Source organism: Abramis brama (genome assembly GCF_963993115.1).
Source record: "Abramis brama genome assembly, chromosome: 2".
Classification (NCBI taxonomy): Eukaryota; Metazoa; Chordata; class Actinopteri; order Cypriniformes; family Leuciscidae; genus Abramis; species Abramis brama.
The window spans coordinates 36,336,480-36,364,286 of record NC_139964.1 but is presented as its reverse complement, the minus strand read 5'-3'; the positions used below and the strand labels follow the sequence as shown (position 1 = coordinate 36,364,286).

At 39.0% G+C, this 27,807-nt stretch overlaps 1 protein-coding gene across 2 annotated transcripts in view; it reads right to left on the bottom strand.

Moving 5' to 3' along the window:
- The window catches only part of maml3 (mastermind-like transcriptional coactivator 3), a 117,695-nt gene that overhangs the window by 51,955 nt on the left and 37,933 nt on the right, over positions 1-27,807 (bottom strand). The window contains exon 1 of one of the 2 annotated variants that reach the window (XM_084098045.1): positions 8,817-8,963. The exons of the other annotated variant lie outside the window; for it this stretch is intronic. The gene's annotated coding sequence lies outside the window, so the exon portion shown is untranslated. Of the gene's footprint in view, positions 1-8,816; positions 8,964-27,807 lie in introns of those variants that run through there. 2 annotated transcript variants of the gene reach the window in all.

The window sequence follows — 27,807 nt, the reverse complement described above, 5'->3', positions numbered from 1 at the left end:
AGACAGTCCCTTTCCTGCTCAACATTGCAGGGCAGCGTGGTGGGGAATGAACAACAGCGAATATTGACGAGGAAAGAGCGATAGATGCCTTAGAGGTGAGGATAGAAAAGAAGGTGAAAAGCATTTCCCATCATCTCTCATCTTCCCGTTTGTGCTAATGACTCTCACAGTGAACACATTTAACGGTGTGTTAATTACAGAAGTGAAATGTGTGCGATTATGTGTGTGTAAACCCAGAACGTAGATGAACCGCAAGAACATTAGCGACAAATTCTCTCCCTACACAACAGCAGGATCCCACCCACCTTCTATGCTTATCCCAGTGGACTTCAATGTGTGTGCATGTGCGTGTTAGAAATCTCAAACACACACACGCACACGCTACTCCACCAAAACGTACAAAATGAGATTCTGAAACAACAAGATTCATGGATCTTCTCTCCAGCTCTCCTCTGAGGCAATACGTCTAGTCCCCCCCCCCCCCCTTCTATCTCTTTCTCTCAGTCTGTCTCTCTCTCTCTACATGACCAGAGGAACAGCGAGATCATGATGGGAAACAAGAAAGGCTGATGTTTACCGGCTAGCTTTATGCAAAATAAGAAGATAAGCATGATAAAATAAGGCACACACACATACAAACACGTTCTGTTTTAGTCTACCTCTGTAAGACTCTATATGCTAACACAATTTAGTCGTGCAGCCTAAAATCTATACTGTAGCAAGCTCAAATATGCATGTTGCTTTCTTGTTGACTGTAGGTCTGCTCGAGGTCGCATTTTTCATTGTTACACCTCTGTCATGTGCAACAGCTAAGGGGGTTGTCAAGGCAACCGTTGTCACGACGGCTGTCAATATTCATGCCGTTTATCATGCCATAAAGACGATTAGGCTGACTGTCACTCACATGGAGAGAGTGAGTGATGGGGAGGAAGAGAAAGAAATTGAGTGTGTGGCTCACACAAAACTGGCTACGTTCCTATAGTCAGCGCTAGGGACTGGCAACAAAATTTGTGAAACAGGTGTGATTCGGAAATGGTCCTGCACATACAGAAGCATATCCAAAACTGAAAGTATGAACAGGTAACCAAAGTCAATCGCCTTTCTCCAACTCGTGAATCATATAACAATAGGTAGGGGTGTCATGTGAAAAAGAAAGATAGATAAAAATGGATAACACTTTACAATAAGGTCTGCTGTTAACATTAGTTAATGTGTTAAATAACAATGAGCAATACATTCATTGAAGTATTTATTCATCTTTGTTAGTTAGTTAGTTAAAAATACAGCCATTCATTTTTAGTTCATATTAGTTCACAGTGCATTCATGTTAACAAATACATTTTAATAATGTACAATTGATTTAGTAAATGTTGAAATTAACATGAACTAAGATTAATAAATGCTGTAGAAGCATTGTTCATTCTTAGTTAACTTATGTTATTGTAAAGTGTTACCAAAAAAATTAAATAAAAATAATAGGAATTTCTTTATATAGAAATAATATATCGTTATTTGCTAGGTGCGTCATTAATTGTAAATGTGCCCATTTAAATATATGACGCCATGTTAATACTTTTTAATATTGTAATTAATGTTATACATAAATTATAACATTAATAATAATAATAATAATAATAATAATAATAATAATAATAATGTTATAGATACATAATATTTATTGACTAAATGCGTTTTATGGTTATTTTGTCATGCCATCCTAAATTGTGTGAAAAGAACCATAATTACCACTGAAAATAGCACTGACAAACACATTATACTGTGTGAACATGTCCTCTCACTGCCTCACAAATTTGTTAAGCATTTCCTCACTCCATTCCTGTACCATATATCGGTCCGTGTGTGATGAATCCCGTCAGAGTGGCACATGATTGATATCAATAATGATCATCTTCCTGCAAAGACTCTGCATGCTAAGCGAGGCATAATTAGGTATGTTTAACACCAACCCCCTCTAGCAGACACCGACGTCTGGGGTTGAGTGGTACAGTACGAATGGCGCAACAGTCGACGCCATAAGCCGCAGACAGTGAGACCCATCTAGCTTGCAGCATTTGGCTCAAAACCACCGTAATAGGATAAGAACATTGAGAAAACCTCCCCCAAGCCTTAACTAGCATGGCAGGGTTAAGAAAACACATAGCAGAGGTAGAGACAGAGGAAGAGAGAGAGAAAGTCTGTGTATGTATGTGTGTAGAAGGGGGAGGCTGATGTTTGTTTTTCTCCATTTCACTGCCTATTAAAGTGTTCAGTAGCTCACACAAACACACTTCCTCTCCTGCTCTCTTCACAGTCACCATGTGGGAGAGCACACGGATAAAGGGAGGGAGAGAATACAAGAGGGAGGGAGGGAAAGACAGAAGAGCTCTTCAGACAGACGGTAATGCTTTCATGTGACTGGAGAGAGAGAGAGCGCGCATGGGGGGAGAGAACCACCAAGGTGCAGTTGTTATAGCAACCTCCTGATCCTGAAGCCCCTCCCCCCAGCGCCTGGGCTGAGTGCACTGGACACTTCTGCCAATAATCTCTCTCGCTCTTTCTCTCTAGTGGTTGCCCTCCCTAATGTTTTCTTTCCTCTCTCTCTCTCTCTCCTATACCTACCTTTTTTCCAAATCTATTGCATTCTCCTTTTCTTTATCTCCCAATCTGTGCACTCTTCTTTGTCAATGTATGCAATACTTTCCCTGTATCACTGACTTTCTCTTGTGACAGTGTCGTAAAAGAACAAAAATAACCTTGAAAAAAAAGTGCAACCTTGATGATCCTCTCACCTTAGTGGCCCTTTATTCGCTACATGGTTCACCAGTCAAAACTGCAAAGATGTGTCGCATTTTTAGGTAAATTGCTAGATTGGCTCGGCTGTTAAATCGTCTGGAAAAACTATAGTTCTATTGTGTACCAACAACACTGTAAAAAATTATTTTCCTGATTTATCACAATTTTTTGTTTTTGTTGTTTTGTTAAATCAACTCATGTATGTGGTTTAGATAACATACTATTTTGAGTGTCTGTTGATTAAACCAATTTACGTCATTGCATCAACTCAAATTTTTAATTTCAATTAACTCAATTTTAATGCAACCAGGTTATTTTTTAAGTTAATCCAACAATATTTTTTTACAGTGAAGATGCAATGCAATACGTTTCCAGCGACAAACAATTTGTCTGTCAAAACTGCTGTGCAATGTGGCTCAAGATGTTTGCCAACGTACAGTGAGAAGAGAAGAGCAGGATTCTGGACCAATAAGACTTCAGTGGGCGGGGCTACTGAGTGTGACGCCACAGAAATAGAAAACAACCAAATGACAACATCCTGTTGCTCACTGCAGATGGTTAGGACAAAAAGTTTTTTTTATATAGTGCTATTTATTATATTTAACTTATACATCACTGAATAATGCAAAAAATAAAGTGTTTAGACCTTAAATTATTAGTGATTATGGAGATTAATTTTAAGTGAGCATGAGATAATCTGAAGGGAAAATAGGGGAAATATCGACTGATATACACTACCATTCAAGTTTGAGGTCAGCATTTTTTGAAAGAAATTTATACTTTTATTCAGCAATGAATCATTCATTAAATTGATCAAAAAGGACAGTAAAGATTTTCACATTGTTACAATGTAATGTTCTTTCAAACTTACTATTAATTAAAGAATCCTGAAAAATCCACAAAAATATTAAAGACCCCCTGTGGCGAAAATCAAGCTTTTAATGTTGCTTATATGTCTATGTGGTGTTTTTAAATATGCTTTAAGACAAACCATGTACAAATGCATAAGTCAACACCATTGCTGAGCATTTTCTCCTTAAAACTGCAGTGAACTAAAGACAGTCTCAAAAACGCAGTTTGATTTTGGACGTCACAAACTACCTTGGTAACCAATCACATCAACGTGTGATCATCAACGAGTGGATCTCTGAGCTGGCGTGAGGCGGGGCTAATTTGCATATTCATAGAACCGCGTTTACTAAATGAGACAAGGGTGTAGAGTTACATTCAAGCTATTTTAAGGCATGAAGAATTTTTTTCAAGGAAAAAAATCTTTAAATGTCATTTTGGTGATCAAGGATGAGTTTTAAGGGATACAATTATTGACTACAGGGGGACTTTAAGTGTAACTGTTTTCAACATTTATAAGAATGAGAAATTTTTCTTGAGCACCTAATCAGCATAATAGAATGATTTCTGAAGGATTGTGTGACACTGAAGACTCAGTGAAGATTCACTTTCAGCTTTGCCATCACAAGAAAAAGTAAAACTTTATTGAAATGCATAAAACCCCCCGAAAAACAGGTAGAAATAGAGAGAAAACATTTATTTTAAATAAAATAAAAAATTCAATAAAAATAAGAATAAAAACTAAATTAGAGCTAAAAGAAAAAAAAGAAAGAAAAAAACAACATATAACTAACCCCAAACCTTTTGCATGGTAGTATATATATACTGTGTGTGTGTGTGTGTGTGTGTGTGTGTGTGTGTGTGTGTGTGTGTGTGTGTGTGTGTGTGTGTGTGGTACAATAAAGGCAGACACACAACTGATAACACATACCCTCTCTTTAGTAAATACTGTTCAGAGTACTTCTGTCTAAAAAAATGTGTGTGTGTGTGTGTGTGTTCTACATCTAACTCATCAGACTTTAAAATGAGTTGAGTGCATGACCCTTTAATTTAAGAGTTGAAAGAAACATCCTTTGGTACAGACAGTTGTGCTCATAACTTGCAGAATAAATAAGAACATTCATAAATATAGCATTTAATATTTTATTTATTATATCCTCAAGGAAGCTATTTGCCATAGAATACATTTACATATATTCCATTAGACAAAACTGTAACTGAAATTATACAAATAGTCCTGTTCAAGAGTTTATATATACCCAGGTTCGTTTTTTCTTTCTCTTTATTTTTCTTTCTCTCTCTCTTTCTTTCTTTCTTTCTTCCTTAATAAAAAAATTGTAGTTAAAAAGAAAACCTTCATGTGAGTTTATGTAAGAAGCACCAATGGCTGAATCATCCACAAACCACTCTGTCGCGTTAGATCTGCAATACATTTTTACAGTTTATTAGTTCATAAAACTGGTCTGAATGATTCAATCAAATATTGGACTGATCTGCCTCTCCAGTTAAACTCACTAACCAAATTTTGGTCTGTTAATCAAACAAAGCTATTGTGTTACTTTAAAAGACAGTAGGGCACAAGTCATATGGACATTTATGATACGTTTTTTTTGTGCTTTTTAAGGATGTGCCAGAAGCCTAAATCTGAATTAGGAAAGGCATGGAAAATGAGTAACGCATTCTTCTTCGGTTAGGCTTGCTGCAGTAGTCGGTTACATTACAGTACATCAGATTTCACTTATCGCATGAAGATAGTAAGGAGAGATGACTGACAGGGTGATGTCGGAGGATTTGGTGTGCAACAGATCCTGAGAGTCATTGACATATCTTATCTTGTAAAATGTGTTATCATTACTGCCGCTCTTATTTTATTATATTTGTGAGAATAAAAAAAACGTTGAAATATATTTTTTCCACCAATCTCATTTATTTTTTTCCATCACCATGTCCCTTTAGGGACTCCATAGAATGCGTCATTTCCTTTCCAAACATAGTATTCCGCTTGAGGCACACCCCTAGTGCTTTTGCATCATTTTTGAAGCTTAAAAGCTTCAGTTTCCATTCAAAGTAAAGCAAGGAAAAGAGCGACTATCACATTATTCAAAATTTCTTCTTTTGTGTTCCAAGGAATAATGAAAGTCATACAGGTTTGAAAGACACAAACTAAAGTGGGCAAACAATGACAGAACATTCACTTTTAGGTGAACAATCCCTTTAAGAACCAAACGTATGTACTTCTAAGCAAGAAAATGTGTCTATGGAATAAACATCTGTTATGCAGGTTCTTCAACGCAACACTAAATTACAAGAAAACTAAACTAAATATCTTATTTGTTTTAAAATACTAAACATAAGCATGACTGTACATAATTAAAATGCACACATTGTCGCAAGCTGTTGTTTTGTGATCAATACAATTCCCGCTTGAATCTAGTTGTAGAGAAATTTTGGAATGTTGTGGTTAGCTGGAAAAAATGCATTACCTCACCCCTCCTTTCTCATTCTCTCTCTCTCTCTCACTCTGTTCTACCTCACTCTCTCCCTCATGAGTTCCTGTCTGTGGGATACAGAGGTTTATAAATAACTCTCAGCCCAGTACAGTGTTTTTGTGAGTGCGTTTGGTGCCAGTACGTGTGAAGATGGAAGGAGCACCCACTGGCTAACACTAATATAATAAGATATTAATGAGGGAGAAAAAGAGAGAGAGAGAGAGAGAGAGAGAGAGAGAGAGAGAGAGGGGGAAGACAGGAGGGGGAGGACAGGAGAGAGCAGAAGCAGAAGAAAGGAGGGAGGAGAAAGAGGGGGCACGGAGAGTCAGCACACAAGGCTTCCGCTCGTTGAGCAACACCGCCTCCTCCTAAATGCTGCTAAATACTCGTTCTCTCTCGCTTGCCGTCTCCCTCCCTCACCGTTAATGGCAGCCTGTTTAAACACTGGCTGAGTGAATGTGTGTGTGTGCACTGTAGCGCCTGGGTGCATGTTAAACACAGTCCCTGAAATCCTACTCCAATCCAATAAAGCCTTCAGCAGCCCTGCCAGCAGAGACAATTACTGCACCTCACCCAGAGAGAGAGAGAGAGAGAGAGAGAGAGAGAGAGAGAGAGAGAGAGAGAGAGAGAGAGAGAGAGAGAGAGGGGAAGCATGGAGAATGAGGGAGGAAGACAAAGAGCAACTCATCACAATGAACTGCTCATAATCATCTCTACATTACTCACATGCTCTTCAGCCTAAGCTCCACCCACTGACTTCATTTGTCACATTCTTAATAACTTCAAGTCCTCACTCTGTAAATATGGGTCTGATGGTAACTAGCTTGACTAGTGCAGTATGTCTCACATATATGCCATATGTGTGCCAAAATAGGCTACAGATAGATGCAAATACTCTGAAACACATTTAGGTCATTGAGAGATAGAAACACATTGTTAGTTCAAAAGGTTGTACTGTTGTGCATCTAACACAACAACAAAAAAGGAAATTAACACAGCCGCAACTGAATTGATTTCCACAGCTTTGTTATAATTCACGTCATATTCACCCTCACTAAGGACTATTCACAATAAGACCAAAACAAAAAAGCAAAGTGAACCTCAAAAAGTACTAGAATAAAACGAATTTACTCCAACACTATAGGTGGCGCAATGCACCTTTAAGATGGTCCGCCATCCAGCATAAACCACACAACATTAAACAGCAGTTCTGTAAACAGCCACAAACGTCTAAAACAACCTTTTGCAATTCCTCAATGTCCGATCAAAAACATATATCATCTTGCGTTCGCTAATACAAAGTGGGATTTTCCACCCAAAACCAGTTAAGCGCAAATCCCGCCACACAGTCACCCGTCAAGCAAAGTTCAGACTCCATGGACTTGTGAGTTCAGAAATATCATGGATGGTTCCGATCATGATAAACAGTAATGCTATTCATCAGGATGTGCTAAGTTATGGTTATAACTTAGAGGTGTTGGTAAATGTGTTAAAGATATTCATTAAAAAGTTGAATGCGGTATTATCAATTTTATCCCAGATCAGGTCTACATCTGTCACATGACATTTTACGATTCGACGGGTACAGAAACATAATCCACTGACTGCAGATCAAAACACTTTTATCGACTGGATAATCAAGGATAATCTCGCACAACATGACAAGTCAACATTCTTGAAGACAAGAAACATTACGCATTGATATTGCTTGAGTGATCACTGCAGAACTCTGTAGGTTTATAGCTTAAGCTTGACAGCCAACAGGGGATCAAATAAAAAGGTAACATAGGTGGATTTTCCTCAGAATAGCCAAAACGCGTGACCCTCAGGGCCATGTGTGAATAATGGAAATAAATGAGAAGATGCTATTCATGATTAACTCATCCATGCTAGGTCAGTGCTAATGATTCAAATATATGTTTTACAGCAACAAAACACCTCATTTTAGTCCTGACAACCTTTAACTCAGGGAATACATGTTTGTGTACATGTAAGCAGGTCTGAGTTGCCTCTATAGCTGTATGCTAATGGTGTGTTAATGTCTAATGTAATAGGTAATTAGCATCAATGCTACAGGTTAAACTCCTCAGAAAATGTCTATCCCAAATGGCATCTTTAGACTTTGTGGTCCTTCTGAGTTCTAATTTTGGTAAAGTACTGACATGTAGTCGAATCACTCGAATCACATGTAGTCGAATCACTGGATTCAAGCAAGAGTACACCGAGGACACATAGCAGCCATAATAAAAAAATAAAAAAATCTCACGTCTCCATCTGAATATACAGTACATACTTCCCTATTAAATTGAAGGTGAAAATAGTATGTGAAAATGGATGACCTACTACTTCTGGTGATATTAAGTGAGTATCTGATCAATTTACTATCCCATGATTCCACAGGAGAAGATTAGTGAATGACGTAAGTGACGCAACTGAAAACGCATGTCACATGACAATGAACTAATATAGCGCATCCGGATTACATTCATAGTATACCGAACATACTTAACAGTTGCAAAGCAAGTACTTGTTCAAAAGAGGTACCTAGTCAGAGACGATGTAATTTTGCCCGCAGGCCTAGTGATGAGAGGAGTGCGACAGACACCCCACAACCTCTCTTCGTTTCTCTGTCGCCCCCTCATGCCATTTACCTTCATCTAATGACAGCAGGAAATAAAAACTTACTTTACAGTTATCTTGTTGACCACTTTATAATTCTAGTTTCTCTCTCTCCTTCGTTCTTTCCAATTACCCATCTGTTTATGCAAAGTATTTCTCTGTTTATATCTTTCGCCATCCCTCCCTCTCTCCAAATGCTCTTTTCTGTCTGTCTCTCTTTCTCTATTTTTAGTGTTCCACTGCTTCCTGTTCTTGGAGCCGTACCACAGCAAAGGGGAGGGGGGGGGAAGAGAGGAGAGAGAGAGAGAGAGAGAGAGAAAATGTGGATGGGCGGAGGAAGAAAGGAAGTGAGCAGAGGAGGGGCTTGTGCCTGCTGTCCTCAGTTTCTGTAAATCAATCCGGCCATTTGCCTGTCCTTTTCCTCTCTCCACCACCTCCCTTTCTCACTCCATCTCTTCCTTCACAGAGATCAGGCTCAGAGCTGTAGCAAAGTCATAAAACAGGGGGAGGAGGGGGAGAGAGAGAGAGAGAGAGAGAGAGAGAGAGAGAGAGAGAGCTATAGAAAAGGAAGGAAGGGATAGAATGGACAGAGTAAGCCAATATTGTTGAGGTAGTAATGCATTAAGAGTGAAAAGTTCCTTTAAAACCAAAAAATGAGCTCTAATATACATGCCTTGACATATCAAGTCTATTTGGGCAGGATTAGCTTTCTAAATGATGTCTCAGTTACAATTATTAATAGAGCACTATGGCATACTGATTCCAACAGGATTGGGATCTCTGTAGTTTTTACTATGGTCTATCGTCTGGATGTGGCCATTAATGAAGGTCATGTGCTCTGGATGTGTGAATCACAACATTTATTACAATACACAAGACTTATTTATATATTTAATTATAACACATAAAATGAAGTAGAGCTGCAAGATTAATCGTTAAAAGATCGCAATATCGATTCAAACCACCACGCAATCTCGTTCCTAAATAACAGTGATTCGCCTGTGTCTATTAAACCTTTGATAAAATCACACCGGAACATTCAGATCTGTGGCGGCACTGCAGCTGAGCCAGAGGGAGCATTGTCATGTATAGGTCTGAAACAGCTTCACAAACAGTCTTTAGGCCTATCGCTATTTCTGTGTTACAAATACTTCTGTGATACGAATATTAGGATAAAAGTTTATAGTTCGGATATAAACACAGATGTCAACGGAAGCAATGAAAATAGAGCAAATCACCTTTCGAAAGTAACGATTGTATCATTACACCAGTAGGTGGCAACAAGTGACTTAAAATGATCATTCCAGTAATGAAACAAGTGAAGTATTTATGAGTTAGTCATTCATTGAATCATTCATTCAAACAGTTTTTTAAAATAATTTATTCAAATTAATTTAACATTTTAAATAGACAGTAGCAATTATCAATTTAGCATTAGCATTATTTTTAGTTGTCTGTTGAGAATCGTGATCTCTATTTGAAACAAACAAACAAAAAAAATCATGATTCTCAATTTATCTAGAATCTAGAAGATGAGGATCATACCCGATGCTGGTACTACCATGACTAAACAAGTCAGCAGGTAAACAGAGGTTTTTCTGTAGCCTAACTGGTAGAGGACGGTGCTAGCAACATCAAGGTCATTAGTTACATTTCCAAGAAACACACAAACTGAAAAGATGTATAGCAGCTGATTCAATACTAAACATTCTGAAATAAATGTAAAATACCGGTAAATAAAATGAAACATTTACAAACATTATAAACACTTTAAACAAGTATTTAAGTTCCTCTCACTCCACAACAAATCCTTTAAATTGAATGTTTTCAGAAAAGAACAGGAATGAAAAATATAAGTATAAAACAAACAAATTATAGTGGCATTCATTATAAACCAAATTTTTTATAAACGGAAAGTCTAAACGAATTTATTTAAAGTGAAATTGAAACCACCATTGTGTGGCAAATGCACTACAAATAAATTTGGGCTCACATAGCATACCTCTCTCATTTGGATTGTTGCATTTCACCTCAGTTCAAAACACTGTATAACTATCATGTTTAAATTGGCTTTAAGATGTATCAACTGCAGATGGGGCTTATTTGAGGGTGGTATCTGGGTTTGCACCCTCAGGGTGGGATGGGGTGGCTTTGACTTGGTGCCATTTCAGCCAGGGGCAAAGGGAGAGAAAGAAAGAGAGAGAGAGAGAGAGAGAGAGAGAGAGAGAGAGAGAGAGAGAGAGAGAGAGAGAGAGAGAGAGAGAGAGAGAGAGAGAGAGAGAGAGAGAGAGAGAGCAAGAGAAAGGAGGGTGTCCCTCCTCAGCTCGCCAGCCAGATGGTCTGGTCACCACGACTGCGTTGTCCCCGCCATGAGGTGCTTTGATACTGGAGTGTGTGTGTGTGTGTGTGTGTGTATATCTGTGTGCATATGCACAATGCCCTTCTGTGTTATACATGTAGTCTCTTTATGTTTCCATAAACATCTCTGTCTATTCAGAGAACAATAATTTGTTATATGCATATGTAGAGGACTCAACAATAAGGATGTTCTGCTGGCCTGGTGCCAGTGTGAATGTGTTTCAGGCCAGTTGACAGACTGTCACCTACCCTATGGGGTCGATGCTGCATTACGGAGAGTGTCTCGGAAGCCGGCTTTTTCCGGTGAAGTAAAAAAACAACAAAAAAACATGGCTTAATCAAGGCTCAATAGTATGGATGGCCACTATAAAAGAGATATCTGGGGTCAGATGACAAATCTTTACTAGTGCATGTGCATGAATGCAAAGCTTGACATATATTATTGATCTTATATTAATTATATTAGTTTTTTGTTAAAATTAAGAATTAAAATTATTTAGAAATTAAATTAGTAATTAGTCGCATCGCAGGATGTACAATGTTAAGTACAGGGATCGTAGTTGGACCAGGCACCATGGTTCGAAACGCACGTGATTCTCGGATTAATTGCAAAGTATAACATTCATAGAGCGAAAGTTAATCATTTGCACGTGTTTTAGGTCCTGTCAGTTTAATCATTCAAGCGATTTTAAACCATCTGAGTGCAAGACGCAAAATTCCGTTCTCTTTTGGGTCTATCTGTGCTTGAATACATACATGCAAAATTACGTCAAAATGCTCATCTCGACGAGTATCCTCGTCGCTTATGGCTTACGTGAACAAAAAATTGAGAAAGAAAACTGATGTGTATCATTATATTGGATCCATGCATTTGGTCTTAAAGTGACAGCAGCCTAATTTTCCTGATGCTGTATGTCAATCGAACAACAAAATACAAAGAGAAAATCACTTTTGTAGCTGTAACAAAGATTAATTATATTTAATTTATACAGTGAAGACTATGCAGTTTTATTTTGCATTTGATTAATGTCTGTTCCTGAATATGTTAGACTTACCTGAAAAAACAAAACACTATTTAATTTGTATCTTTATTCAATTGTATTTATCTATGATTATAATAGGTGCACTTACCAGTAGGAGTGGAACGGTACATGTATTCGTAGTGAACCGAAACGGTACGGGCGTGACGGTTCGGTGCATAAATTTACACGGAGAATACATGCTATAAAAATAAATAAAACTTGCGTGCAAATTAATTAATGTAATGCGGAACTACTGTTAGATACGCGGGTTCTTTAGGGACACCTAATCTGTAGCTCCGCCTTAGCTCTGAAGCAGGCTGCGATTTTACTGTCTAAGGCTGCGATCATGTGCAATGTAAATATTGCAATGCTGGAATATGTGTGTGTGTGTGTGTGTGTGTGTGTGTGTGTGTGTGTGTGTGTGTGTGTGAGAGAGAGAGAGAGAGTGTGAGTGAGAGAGAGAGAGTGTGAGTGAGAGAGAGAGAGAGTCACAAAGTGTTTACTTATATTTTTGTGTGTGTGTGTGTGTGTGTGTGTGTGTGTGTGTGTGTGTGTGTGTGTGTGAGAGAGAGAGTGTGAGTGAGAGAGAGAGAGAGTGTGAGTGAGAGAGAGAGAGAGAGAGTCGCAAAGTGTTTACTTATATTTGTGTGTGTGTGTGTGTGTGTGTGTGTGTGTGTGTGTGTGTGTGTGTGTGTGTGTGGGGCGCGGGCGCGATCGAACAGTGGAAACATAAAAACATACTCCGTCATTTTGTTTATACAAGACATCATTCAAACTGCAAAGTGTTTAAGTTACTGTTAATTAAAATTTTACGGAAAACAAATATATTAATCTGAAATGTAGCAAATTAATTTTCAATTAATTCAGGTACAATTACCAAATATATCTCAAGGTCTTTTTGTCTTTTTATTAATTTAATTAATAAACTAATTATATAAAACTATTGTCAGTGCACTACAAATAAACTGGTTCTATGCCTTTACTTTATTAATAAAACTTATTTAAAAAATACAAGGCTTAAGTAATTTATTTGCCTTTGGTGGTACAGCCTGAGACATGCACAAGCCTTCTGCATTTTTGTTTTGCTTTTCCCTCCATTGTACCGAACTCGTACCGAACCGTGATGTCTGAAACGAGGTACCGTGACTTCTGTGTACCGTTCCACCCCTACTTACCAGTGGGAGTAAGTTTTACTCTGATTAAGGCTACACGATATTGGCAAACACTGACTTTGCTATATTTCATTTTTTCCTCCAATTAAAAATAATTAATATTCCTGAAAAACATGTTGACAAAAAAGATCTGAAAGCAATCCTCATCAATAAGCCCTGGTAAGTGTGCCTATTATATGGCCATGCTTACACAAATCCATGTACAATAAAGAGTTGAGAAAGAGGGAAAGCAGAAAACAGCGACAATACAGAATGCAGGAAGGAGTTTGTTTTTCCAGATGCGTTCAAAGACAAAAGAAAGTAGAGAGTGTGACCTCATCACATTCTCATAAATCCCCTTCTTTTAAAAACACATTCAAATGGACACAACATGGTCATCTTTTCATACTGAATGAAGAGTAAGACACCTGCTGCTGCTCAGTATTAAGTCTGGAGTGTGTGTATTTGTGTCTGAATAAGCGGATGAGTGTGTGCACCTGTCCATGATTCAGTCTGAGCGTGCGTGTGTGTGTGTGTGTGTGTGTGTGTGTGTGTGTGTGTGTGTGTGTGTGTGTGTGTGTGTGTGTGTGTGTGTGTGTGTGTGTGTGTGTGTGTGTGTGTGTGTGTGTGTACGGCAGTCTGTCTTCCCTAACTGGCTCACAGACAGCGGATGGCTGAGTACAGATGAGCCAATCAAGCATCTGAGAGACAGAGAGAAAGTAAGAGAGAAAGAGAGAAAAACAGAGGATTTCTTAAAAAGAGATGCAGATACTTTGGTGCCATCAAGCATCACTGACATATTTTTCACTCTAGCTACTTTTTTCTTTTAAATGTTCCATTTTTCAATTTTCTCCGGGGTGGTGGAGGGTTTGGTTGGAGGAGAGACAGAGAGGCTACCATGGAAACAAAGCACATCACAGATATGAGCATCCCTGATGGCGCACTGGCGAGGCAATAACTGTGTCCCACTGGCCTCACTTTGAGAGAGAGAGATGTTTGTGTGTGTTATGGTATGAGGAGCAACAGAGGATGTGCTGTGTTATTCAGGATTCTATGAACAAAGGTTTTCAAGAGAGCCAGACTGTAGGAGTGAGTGCGCAGACACACGGAGGGAGCTGCTCTCTTGTAATTGGCCCCAGTGTAGGTTCTAGGGTGGATGGCAATTTAAATATTATCGAACGACTAAGTGTACTTAAAAAAAACGAGCTGGAGGAAGAGAAAAGATGGAAAATAATAGGGCTGATAACTAACTGATAAAAATCTATTAAAAAAAAAAAAAATCAATTACGAAAATAATCTGCAACAAATTTCATTAGTGATTTCAGGTCTTTGAACTTTGATGTGAGTAATGGCACTTTAAAGTAAAAAAACACATTATATGGCAAAAACTTGCAGCATGTTTATGCTATATTCTTAAGAACAGCACATAAATATATTAAATGTTGTCGACATTAAACTTCAAATTCTTAAGAGCATGCAGATGTCAGGATACACAATATTAAAATTGTATACTATTTTATACAAATAAATTAGAAATAAAAAACTACCACTTGTTTAACACTGAAGTAAATTTAGACATTTACACATTCATTTAGCAGAGATAAAAAAAAAAAACAACCTCTAATACTGGCCAATAACTGGTAAATATCATATCATGCATCCCTAAATCAATAGCTCAAACAATATTTAAATGTCATCTAGGGCTGGGGCGGTTACCGCATTACCGCAATACCGCGGTCACATGATGCCTACCGCGGGTCTGAGCTCGTCACCGTCATCACCGCAAAAAAAAAAAAAAAATACATTGGCCTGCACATGTGTGCACGTTGTGTCTAATTACATTGATTCTAATGACATGGATTGTGTCTAATGACATTGTGTCTTACATAAGTTTTGTTTAGAAAACCTTGAATCCATCAAAAGATGGAGCACATCCGACCTTTCGCGAGTTGGGGAGCGCAATGTTCCATGACACATAATAACATTCCATTCGTATTGACTATTAGGCCTATATGCGAGAGTACCTACAGACATCCCAAGTCTCCCAGAAGTTCCCGCAAATTAGTTAAAATCTCCCGGAATCTAGAGCGAGCGAGCAAGAGTGCGCATGCGAGACAGAGACTGTGTTCCAAACCGTGTAGCGCGCGCACGGCAGAGAGGGAGAGGGAGAGGGAGCGAGAGAGAGCATCCTGATTGGCCCGTTTCGGCAAGTCAACCAATCAGTTGTCAGTGTGGGTGGGCTTTTATCTCTTCTTCTCTGACTGCGCGCGCGCCTCCCCAAGTGGACGAGGCATTTTATGCTTGACGCGCTCGCCTTATACTATTCTTTGAAACGACAGCGGGCGACTCGTCCTCTAAACCATCAGGAATCAGCAGTGAGAAGAAGTAATAAGGTACACTCGTGAATGTTTATTTTAGAACAACACTTTAGTACACCAAACTACAAAAGAATCGTGTAAGCAGTAAACCTTGAGATTATTAGGCTACCTGTGACATTAGAAACGTAACCTACAACTTAATTAACATTATCTTACATACAACATTTTCATTTAGTTTTGTGAACATTTTTATAAAACATGGCTATTTATTTGTATTTAAAGGGCTTATGTCTACTATTGTAGGATTATTTTGTTTATTTAAGCAACTAATTGAGAAGCAAGAACTGGGTGCGGGGGCTGTGAGATGTACAGATTTGGCTCAGGGGGTGGGGGGTGGGGGGGGGGGGGGGTTGATTTAAAGCGGTTTACCGCTATACCGCGGGAATTTCTTGCTTTTCAACCGTGGTAAGAAAAAATCCATACCGTCCCAGCCCTAATTTACAATTGTAACAATTTTTGTACATAACTTGTAGCACATACAGTGAGGAAAATAAGTATTTGAACACCCTGCTATTTTGCAAGTTCTCCCACTTAGAAATCATGGAGGGGTCTGAAATTGTCATCGTAGGTGCATGTCCACTGTGAGAGACATAATCTAAAAAAAAAAAATCCAGAAATCACAATGTATGATTTTTTAACTATTTATTTGTATGATACAGCTGCAAATAAGTATTTGAACACCTGAGAAAATCAATGTTAATATTTGGAACAGTAGCCTTTGTTTGCAATTACAGAGGTCAAACGTTTCCTGTAGTTTTTCACCAGGTTTGCACACACTGCAGGAGGGATTTTGGCCCACTCCTCCACACAGATCTTCTCAGATCAGTCAGGTTTCTGGGCTGTCGCTGAGAAACACGGAGTTTGAGCTCCCTCCAAAGATTCTCTATTGGGTTTAGGTCTGGAGACTGGCTAGGCCACGCCAGAACCTTGATATGCTTCTTACAGAGCCACTCCTTGGTTATCCTGGCTGTGTGCTTCGGGTCATTGTCATGTTGGAAGGCCCAGCCTCGACCCATCTTCAATGCTCTAACTGAGGGAAGGAGGTTGTTCCCCAAAATCTCGCAATACATGGCCCCTGTCATCCTCTCCTTAATACAGTGCAGTCGCCCTGTCCCATGTGCAGAAAAACACCCCCAAAGCATGATGCTACCACCCCCATGCTTCACAGTAGGGATGGTGTTCTTGGGATGGTACTCATCATTCTTCTTCCTCCAAACACGTTTAGTGGAATTATGACCAAAAAGTTCTATTTTGGTCTCATCTGACCACATGACTTTCTCCCATGACTCCTCTGGATCATCCAAATGGTCATTGGCAAACTTAAGACGGGCCTTGACATGTGCTGGTTTAAGCAGGGGAACCTTCCGTGCCATGCATGATTTCAAACCATGACATCTTAGTGTATTACTAACAGTAACCTTGGAAACGGTGGTCCCAGCTCTTTTCAGGTCATTGACCAGCTCCTCCCGTGTAGTTCTGGGCTGATTTCTCACCTTTCTTAGGATCATTGAGACCCCACGAGGTGAGATCTTGCATGGAGCCCCAGTCCGAGGGAGATTGACAGTCATGTTTAGCTTCTTCCATTTTCTAATGATTGCTCCAACAGTGGACCTTTTTTCACCAAGCTGCTTGGCAATTTCCCCGTAGCCCTTTCCAGCCTTGTGGAGGTGTACAATTTTGTCTCTAGTGTCTTTGGACAGCTCTTTGGTCTTGGCCATGCTAGTAGTTGGATTCTTACTGATTGTATGGGGTGGACAGGTGTCTTTATGCAGCTAACGACCTCAAACAGGTGCATCTAATTTAGGATAATAAATGGAGTGGAGGTGGACATTTTAAAGGCAGACTAACAGGTCTTTGAGGGTCAGAATTCTAGCTGATAGACAGGTGTTCAAATACTTATTTGCAGCTGTATCATACAAATAAATAGTTAAAAAATCATATATTGTGATTTCTGGATTCTTTTTTTTTTTGATTATATCTCTCACAGTGGACATGCACCTACGATGACAATTTCAGACCCCTCCATGATTTCCAAGTGGGAGAACTTGCAAAATAGCAGGGTGTTCAAATACTTATTTTCCTCACTGTATTAAAAAGAGTCTAATCAAGAGAGAACTGGGAAAGATATAACATACAATCATAAAAGTTCCATTTTAGCCGTAGCCCTGGTAAAGAACAATCACATCTCCCTAACTCGTGTGCTTCTGTGTAAGGAACTAGAAAGCTGCAGCAGACATACCAAGAGACTCTGTGCATCTGTGTGTGTCAAGGAAGTGCAACATTAATCCATTTTTCATTTCCTGCCAAGCAGCATTTGGACTTCGTTGAGGGGTCTCTCTTTCCCAGAGAATGTATGTGCATGTGTTAATGCACATGTGGATGGTACAGTAACTATTTTCCTGTTCAGTGGTGCGGATAAACGTGCACGGCCCTGCCGCTCACGTGAACGCTCCTAAACTAATATCCATGCGTGCAGATCATAGATTCAGTGCGGGACCTGCCCTCTTTCCTGCCTTTGTTCTCCCGTCAAACATGTTATTACACGTTATAAAGCCTCTATTACACTGTTATAAAATAGTAATAGCATTCATTCATAGTCTTACTAATGATTCAAATAAAACATATTTAGTGCACATCACCGTGAAGGCATAAGCAATGTTATATATCATCGCTCTAGTGTGGATACCTTATATGTACAAAAAAAATAAACAAAAATAAACTTTTTTCCAATAATGAAACAGTTTTGTCAAAGTTGATACTGTGGTTTACATATGGTCAGACCCTTGGATGAGTCATATTATTAATATTAACATTTTACAAAGATCAAGATCAAATGGATTCAAGAGGTTTTTGACTTTCTTGAGTAAAGAAAACATTGAACTGTATGTGTGCGACACTTCATTCAAGATTGAGGTGTTATGAGGTCTTACCGACAGTTTGAGGATCCAATGGAGTTGCGCAGTTTAGTCACAAGCTCTTTTTAGTATTTTTCATTGGTTAAATATTTGCAAGGTTTCTGCCAGACAGCGATGATATGAAATATAAATGCGTTCTTAAACTCTCCTAAATCTCGAGTCGACACAAAATCTTAACTAAAAGAGGGCTTGTGCACACATAACACCCTGTCCAATTACACTACATTGACAAGAAATCAGCCGCATGTTGGTAAAAGTTTTCATTTTGCGATGAAGCGCAAGAATAACCAAGAGTATGTTTTGCTTTTGTTCAGGTAAGTAAACTGTTCTCAGATTCTGATGAAAACTTGTGTAACATTTGTTGTGACTTGCTTTAGTTGATAATTGCTTGCAAGTTTTGTCAGTGATTCACAGTGCTTTTTCATGTTACTCTTGGTGTGAATCAGTTAGTCAGAAGTAGCAGCAAAGCGGTGAGTTCAGGCATGAGCCTCTAGAGTCTGTTGGGAGCTTTGGTTTCTTCATGACTTGTGGACCTAACACGTGGAGTTAAAAAGACGTTTGATTCCACTGCTCTACTTTATATTATCTTGCCTGCACCAAGGACAATAAAAGCTACAGTGAAATAAACATCCTGAGGAAAGTTTAAAAGGTCTTTGAGGGAAAGCATCAATGTGCGAAAATAACCTCCTGATTAACGTACTTTCTAACGTAAGCGAGACAGAAAGTAATCAAATGAAATGAGCAAGTGTAAGAGGAGGACAGAAGGGCTACGTACTGATGACTCATCTGTGTGTGTGTGTGTGTGTGTGTGTGTACAGGGGAGATAAAAGGATGGAGCTGTATCCCAGACAGCCTCTCTGTTTGTTGGACCAATTAGGGAGCGCTAAGAGAACCTAATCTAATCACAGAGGAGGTCCCAGCTGCTGTTTACACACACACACACACACACACACACACACACACACACACACACACACACACACACACACACACACACACACACACACACACACACACACACACACACACACACACACACACACACACACACACACACACACACACACACAGAGAGAGAGAGAGAAAAGAGAGCACACACATGAATGGACCCTATGTGATCAAAACACCTGTATTTGATAAATAAGTTCATGAATCATGTCAACTCATTCATGCATTTACCGTTTCTTTCTTAAAAGGGGGGTTAAAAGCAGTTTCAATACTAAGATTTAATTTAATACTTTCTGAAGAAAATGCAAGCATGGCTTATCCATGCTAGGGTGTTGTCTGTGGTTGCCCACGAACAGTCAATATTGATATTCAGTCAAGTGATATTCTGGTCCTTAAATACAGCTCAAGTCCCTTCTTCAAAGCAAGTCTATGGCCGACCAGGCACAAGTCTGCTCACACAACAGAAAAGTAATAGCACTCCTCTCTTCAAACCGCATGATTTGAGGTATCATTCATGTCCATAGCATAAACGTGCGGGATGAGTTACAGGGTGAACCCCCTAACTGGGGGTAGTAAGGTTTCGATAATCTTTGGTCATGAACATTTCAATCATTTAAGCGGGCGACTCCACCAGCATGTAGTTTAACTGCAAGTAAAAGCTCCTCTATTTCACACCTTTTCTCTGAGGGAAAAACACAGATGTTCTTTTATTAAATGACAATGACACACACATTCAACCACACACACACATGCAAGGAAGCTGTGTAAGAGAAGCGCAATAGCTAACAGCACTACTATTCATCAACTGTGCCACAAATAGAACAAAGTAATTAGACTGCAGCTGAATATGTTGAATTAGACAGACTTTGAGAGAGAGAGAACTCTGTTGTCACAGATAGAAGTGAGCAATAAGGCCTAAACACCACTAAAAGTCAGGCGGCAGTATATTTAATGCCGCTCAGAGGAGAAGAGAGAATAAAAAGAAGAGAGTTTATTTTAATATGTTGGGAGAACTCTTTCTTAAGTCAGCATGATAGTATTGATTCACACTCCTGAGTGTGTGTTTGTGTGCGTTTGCGTAATCTTCAAATACACCCCAGTCTGTAATCTGCACAAATCGCAGTTATCACTGCACTGGTGACTGTGTTGAAAGGTAAAAGGCGTGATTCTACACCCACACAAGTCTTTCAGAGCATAATCCAAATTACTGCTAGTGAAAGGCAGATACACTGGACATTATTTGGCTATTTTGGGATTTAAAGCAGAAGTGGTCATTCCACCCAATGGATAAATGGCCATTTTCTGTTTTCAGAAACAATATTTCAAACTCTTAAAATATAAAACAATGTCCAATTAAGTAAATATTATGTAAAATCATTAAATTTATACATTTTGTGTATATCTTATTTGCTACCATTTAACCTTATTTCATCCAGTAGAGTGTGATTTTTTTCAATGTCACATTTGCTTCTTTTTTTGTAACTTACAGTAATCGTACCAACCAAGCCACACCTTGCTTGGCTGCAGGATCAGGTGAGATCAGGCAGGGTTGTCTTAACTGAAGTCTTAAATATTTCATGCTACAACATTTCTTTGTTTCTTTAATAATCTGAAACGTGCTGCAAATTAAATTCCAAAGTGACTTATGTAATGCAATTAACGTCTAGCACGCAAAACATAATTTGTATTCGTGCCTAATGAGGGATTTACATGAGCCCAAGTTTATTTGTATAGTGCATTTCCCACAAGCCGGTAGTTTCAGTTTCACTTTAAATAAATTTGTTTAGGCTTGGTGTTTATGATAAATGTTATTTATGATAAATGCCACTATAATTTATGTTTGTTTTATTACATTTGAATTCTCGTTCTGTTCTGAATACTGTTAAATTGAAAGGATTTGACGTAATGAGGGGAACTAAAATACTTGTTTATATAGTGTTTACAATCTTTTAACATTTTGTTTTGTATTATTATTTTTTTTATAATAAAATGTGATGTTATACACTGATGTGACAGATTTGTGTTTTCAATAACACTTTACAATAAGGTCGTATTTGTTAACATTACTGCATTAACTAACATGACCTAACAAATTAGCATTTTTTATGCCATTTATTAACCTTTGTTAACTAAAAAAAAATCATATTCATGCAAGTTCACAGTGCCTTAACTAACGTAAACAGATACAAATGTTGATCTTAAAAATGTAGTATTATTTAATGTTGAGATTAACATTAGCTAAGATTAATCAGTGAAGTAGAAGTATTGTTCATTGTTAGTTTGTGGTAAGTAATGTAGCTAACTAATGTTAACAAATGATGCCGTATTGTTTAAAGTGTTACCGTATTTGAACAAATAATTAAATAAATGGTCAACCAATAATATTTGGTTGCAGATTAACTAAAACCAGGGTCATCGTCGGAGAAAGATAACTGGAAACATTGTCCTGGTCCCACAAAGGTCCTCTATGGTTTAGCCTCTCATTGGCCCCAAGAGAGAGGGGGCCAAACCATTAAAATTTTGTCTTGAATCCCTTAGGGATGCTCTGGCCACAAGTCCCAACCATGACCTGACTCAACCCCAAATAAGTAAAGCTCAGGGAGCTCTTGCAGAGCTCCGAAAAGCCTCTCTACATCTTTTTGAAGGGTGTAAAAAGTCTAGATGAGCAGCAGAAAACACTGGAGGGTTGAAGCGAGTTCCTCACAGACACACAGAAAAGAACATTCTCATCTGAGAGGGTGAATCGCACCGCTCTCCACACAAGCAAGTACACCTGAGCCCTGAGAAAGGGGGAGGAGAGGGAAGCGAGAGTGAGAGAAATAATGATTTTCTCCCTTTTTAAAGCAATGCAAATTGTTGCTGTGGTGAAGCGGAGTTGAGCGTCGGCGCGCACACACAGCTCCACCACGTCTGATAATGACAAATAGTGCCCCATGGGCTCCGATAAACAACCTATCATATCGTCCGAAAATAAATCCATCTCATTTACGAGTACAAAAAAACTCAATTCCAGGGGTACACACGAGCACACACCTCTGGTCTGGATGGATGACAGGGACTGTACTCAGGTGGTCGCCCACACTGCCAAGCGGTGTCTCCGAAGCTACATTTGGTTGGGTAGAGGAGTAATGGCAGGCTTGAGTGAATGTATTACGATGGCAAATGACAACATTAACATATAAATTACTTCCTACCAAACACATCTGCTAATGTGTGGTTAGTGCCAGTGACACACACACACACACACACACCATGACTGTATATTTTCGTCAAAATGTGACGGCCATAGCACGGGCAAGGGCATGTGTGCATGGTCTTGTTTACTGACGGAGCGTGTGGGTGCTGTGTGCGTGTGATGGCTCACTGCATTGATTGTCCCAATGTCACAATCGTCATGTCGCTTAAAACACACCCAGCCACACACATGCTCCCTCCCGCTCAGTGTGTGTCAGGAGCGAGACTGGTTTAGACAGGAAACAGCATGTCCAGATTGCCCCTGAGACAGGAAAAGGATTGGGTGTCGTGTCTGTTTCAGCAGATGCTGTAGAAAGCAGCGTTGTTGTTGCTTTAAAGGAATAGTTCAGCCTAAAAAAAGACATTTTATCATCGTTTACTCAGGGGTCCCTGTTATTCCAAACCTGTATGATGTTCGTTCTTTTAAATTTAGGAACATCTTGCCCAATATTTTCGATATTAAAAATATTAGAATAAACAGAACGAACAATAAAAGTAAAGACTCTTGTGCTACATTCCAAGTGTTTTGAAGTCGTATCATAGCTTTGTGTTAGAATACAGCTTAAGTTGGTGTTTTTACTGATATCATTATTCGATTCTAGCCTGGATGCCAGCCGAACTTAGCCCCGCCCACAACATTTTTAGGTCGGGAAGTTCGGTCTGGACTCGTCCCGTTGAGGAGCTATTATGCCCGAACAAAAATTGTTCGGACCAATCAAATTGTCAGGGCGGGCTTTATACGATGATGGACAGATGAGCAACGGTAACGTAATCATCCACGTCATCAACGAGCGCTTGGGTTGAATTCAAATGACTGCCGCTGAAGAATTGAGATTTCACAAGTTCACGCTTACAAATAAGTCAGATAGAATAAATGCATATTTGGCGTACTGTCCGAGGAGAGGGCTACGGGCTCGGTATTCGGCCCGAACCCAAAGTACTCCCCCCGTATTCCAGGCTGTGGAAGAACAAGCCGAGAGTGAGTGGAGGGATGCTGAAAACTGTCAAGGAATGTTAGTTGAGTTGACAGAGTGAATAAATATATGCTTCCTCTCATGCTGATAGTGTAGACCGTAGACGGTTGATTGGATTGATTATTTGAACGTGCTCCTCCTGAACTTTGTTTATGAAACATCATGTGTAGATTCCGCCATCACGTCTGTTATAGAAGATATCGACAGCGCATTAATTTTAAAAGAGGAACAGAGAACCGCGATCGGAAACATGAATGAAAAACATACGTCACTTACTCCGTTGCTCTGATTGGTTGTAGGTCTATCCAGTTGAGTGCAGAGGCATTTTTTTTCCTGGTTCGGTTGAAGCACGCCCCATAATCACAGCCCAATGGAGCAGTATCAGACTCACATTCTGACTAGAATCTGAGTATGACGACGTCAGGCTAATTCGATTCGGGTTGGGAATCGAAAATTCGATAACTAAGGTCAGGAATTGGATACTTGTCATCAAATGAAAATTTAAATTCCACTTATTGATTCCTGTGTGCACATTTTAATGTGGTTTTAAACTATTCAAGCGCACAAAAAGCCACCTAACATATAGTGCACAAATACTGAATTGAGTTCTTTCACATATTTTTTGCACTTGAACGGACAAACAAACACAAAATTGTCGAAATACTCTTGTAAAAGTCGGTTTTGTCCTAAATGAACGTAAACAGTTGAAAAAGAAAACGCATGTGTAACAGTATATTGGATCAGTATATTCGGTCTTAAAGGGATAGTTCACTTTGAAATTACATTTTGGTATGTTTTAGCTTACCTCAAGGGCAAGATGTAGGTGTCTTTTTTTCCGCAGTAGTTTCAATTTTGATATTTTTAGGTCAAACCGTTCTTGTCTGTCAGTCGTATAATGCAGGTCTATGGTCACTGTCTCAAAGAGCATGCACAGAGTCCAAATTAAAACAATTCCCCGTCGTCCAAATTAAACAATTCCCCATCGTAAGTACACATTGATGGCCTAAGACATGAAACGAGCGGTTTGTGTGAGAAAACAAACAGTATTTATATCGTTTTTACCTCTTATACACAGCCACGTCCAAGTGATCTGAGGGCGCGCGCGCATCCTGGTGTGTGACGTGTACGCAGACTGGTGCATAGATATATACACTAGATGTCGCCTTAAAGACATTCGTTCCAATGAACTGCCCTTTAAAGTGACCGCAGTCTAATAAACCTGCTGTGGTCTCTGTCATTACTGTTAATCAAAGAACAAAAGAAAAATCACTCACTGATCTTGACTGAATAACTTTTGTAATTTTAATAAGGATTCATCTATATTTTATTTATAAAAAGAAAACTATGCAGCGTCATTTTATACATAATTTTGATTTCTGAAATTTGTTTAGTTGTATATTTGCGATATTGCTAATTTGCTTATTTGTACGTATTGTATTACTGACTGTATATTTTAATAATTCATTAAATTCATACTTGTTAGTCTAGTTTATTAGTTAGTCGTTCTTTAGGCTGCTGATGTTTGTTCATGGTATTCAGCTGCAACGAAATATTTCGCAAAAAGACAGAATAAATATGTTTGGACGTGGAATCAATAATCAATAAGAATCGGAATAGCTGAAATTTAAACGATACCCAACCCTATTCGGTTACAATTCCCAAGCTCTTGATTCAATATGGATTCATTTGGTTAAATATCAGTACAGTACATGTTTTTTTCTTTGGTCTAATGCTGTAAACTACATAGGGAACCCTCAGTTTTACATTACTATAATGGAAATAATGGTTAAAATGAACAGTAAACAGTCAAGAATGACTTAATTATTAACAGTTATTAAAGCAATTAAAGTTGCATACAAATATTTAAATGGCAGTATTAAAAAGACATCAAGTCCTTAATGATATAATTGTGTTTTTACTCCAATTCATTGTTGAAATATAAACATTTAAACAGTGGCTGTAATAAAAACTGGTTTTCATGACAGATATTATAAGACATCACTAACAGGTTAAATAAAACTATAATAGATATGTCACAAGTCACACAACGCTCCTCTCTAGAGTGATGGACATTGAGGTAAATGTAACATTATGTGACATTCTTTATAAGCTATTTTATTGACTTCTTTCCGCAGTTGAAACAGATTGAGTGATTACTGACACATCATGCATTTCAGTAAGTTGTACAGTTTCTTTCTACATAGCCTCTAATGTTCATTCAGGTTTATTTCTGGCTATAACTAGTAGTAGAGATGACAGGTTCTCTTGCGCTCTGTGCTGCCGCTTGAACTGAGGCGGCTACATAAATCTGTAGATATATTACAGTAAAGTGACATTTATTGTTTGAATTTTGTGATAAAAATTGACAGAATTTAAAAGCTGAGACATTGTTTCATATCAAAAGTAACAAAGCACAAAGCTTTTTGCTATATTGAATGGGAGGAATGCTACAAATGATGTTTACTGAAGTTTTGTTCGTGCATCAACAAAAAAAACAGACAACTAAAAGATTGGTCTTGGGATTTAAAAATCAATATCGCTTCATCAACCCAGCCCTAGAATTCAGTGAAAATTAGGATGTATGCCCTAGTTCCACTTGACATGTTTATGAGAGAAGTAATGATGTCTGAAGTGTGAATTGAACTGATCTAGTTATCACATTCAACTCACTGATTCAATGATCTGGTCAAAGTTGATAAATGGATAGTTGATGACAGAATTTTCATTTTTTCGGGTAAACTTTTCCTTTAACAGCTCACTGTAGGGGAAGATTTGGTCTGCTCATCACACAAAGCCATCATACGTCTTGTAGGACGTATGGGCCACTTTGATATGTTTATGGTTCTTTGCATCTTTTTAGAAGCTTGAAAGCTCCATGTTCATTGTAAAGGCATTTTACAAAACTTTTTTCACCTTACAGTTTGTAACGGCATGAGGGCGAGTAAATAAAAATGTATTTTTGTATAACCATCCCACTGTATTAACAGTCTGCAAAACCGTGTCTCATACTGATCTGAGGACGATTTTTATACATTCAAATTACGAATGAGAAACACTACCGGTCTCAGTCGAGTGACCAACAGAAACCGCTTCCAGCAGATAGTATTATTTCAGTTCTGAAAAAAAAGCTTTTAGACTGAGCCGGTCTGAAAAGAAAAAGAGCGTGAAGGCAACAAAAGGAGTGAAGCTGTTGCCTGAAGCCTGTCCTCTTCCGTGTTTCCTTCAGCTTTGTGTGTCTGTTCCCTCGCTTTTTCCTCTCTCCCTCAGAGCGCCTCCGGGCATCAAGCCCGCCACACGTCACAGAGCCTGGCCGCACAGAGAGAAGCGCGCGCGTGCGTGTGTGTGTGTGTGTGTGTGTGTGGCTTTGTTCCAGAGCTGTAAGGGCTGTTTACTCACTTGCGCACTCAAGCTTGAGTTCACTCTTTCTCTCCACAACCATACCCGCACGCTCTGAATACCACCCATTTCCTCTGAGCCAATCATCTTCCTCCCCAAACTCTCTGCTCCTAAACTATCCCTCTCCGTTTCGCTCTCACCTCACCAACCCATCTGTCTTTCCCTCCGCTGTTGCATGCGATCTCTCCATCCTCCTATGCTCCCTCCTCCATCACTTATTCATGAGCTCTCTCTCTCTCCCTATATAAAACACGCTCTCGCCTTCTCACAACCGGTGTTGTAGCCATAACCATGGAGACCTCTTTGATTGACGTGGCGTAATTGGCACGGAGGGCAGGTCCTCTTTAAGGGGGTGGGCATTACAGCCGGGACCCTTAAAGGGGTAGTTATTATCGCTCATCGTAACAGTCCCTTAGCAGAAACAAAGAGGTCGTCTCAAGAGCGGAAGAGAATTAAAGGGATTTTTAAGGCAAGGAGTCGTCGGAAACGTTAGTATCAATTATGTATGACGAAAGGTCAATCCTCTCTGCTTTCCCATTGATTAGCATAAATGATCATTCACTCGTTTGCAGATTGTTTGATGTAATTAGCAGGCTGGCAACAGTGATTAATACTGTGGGTTTAAACAATAAATGATCTAGCAGAAGCGTGTGTGTTTATGAAGGGGGTCGTAACAGAGGA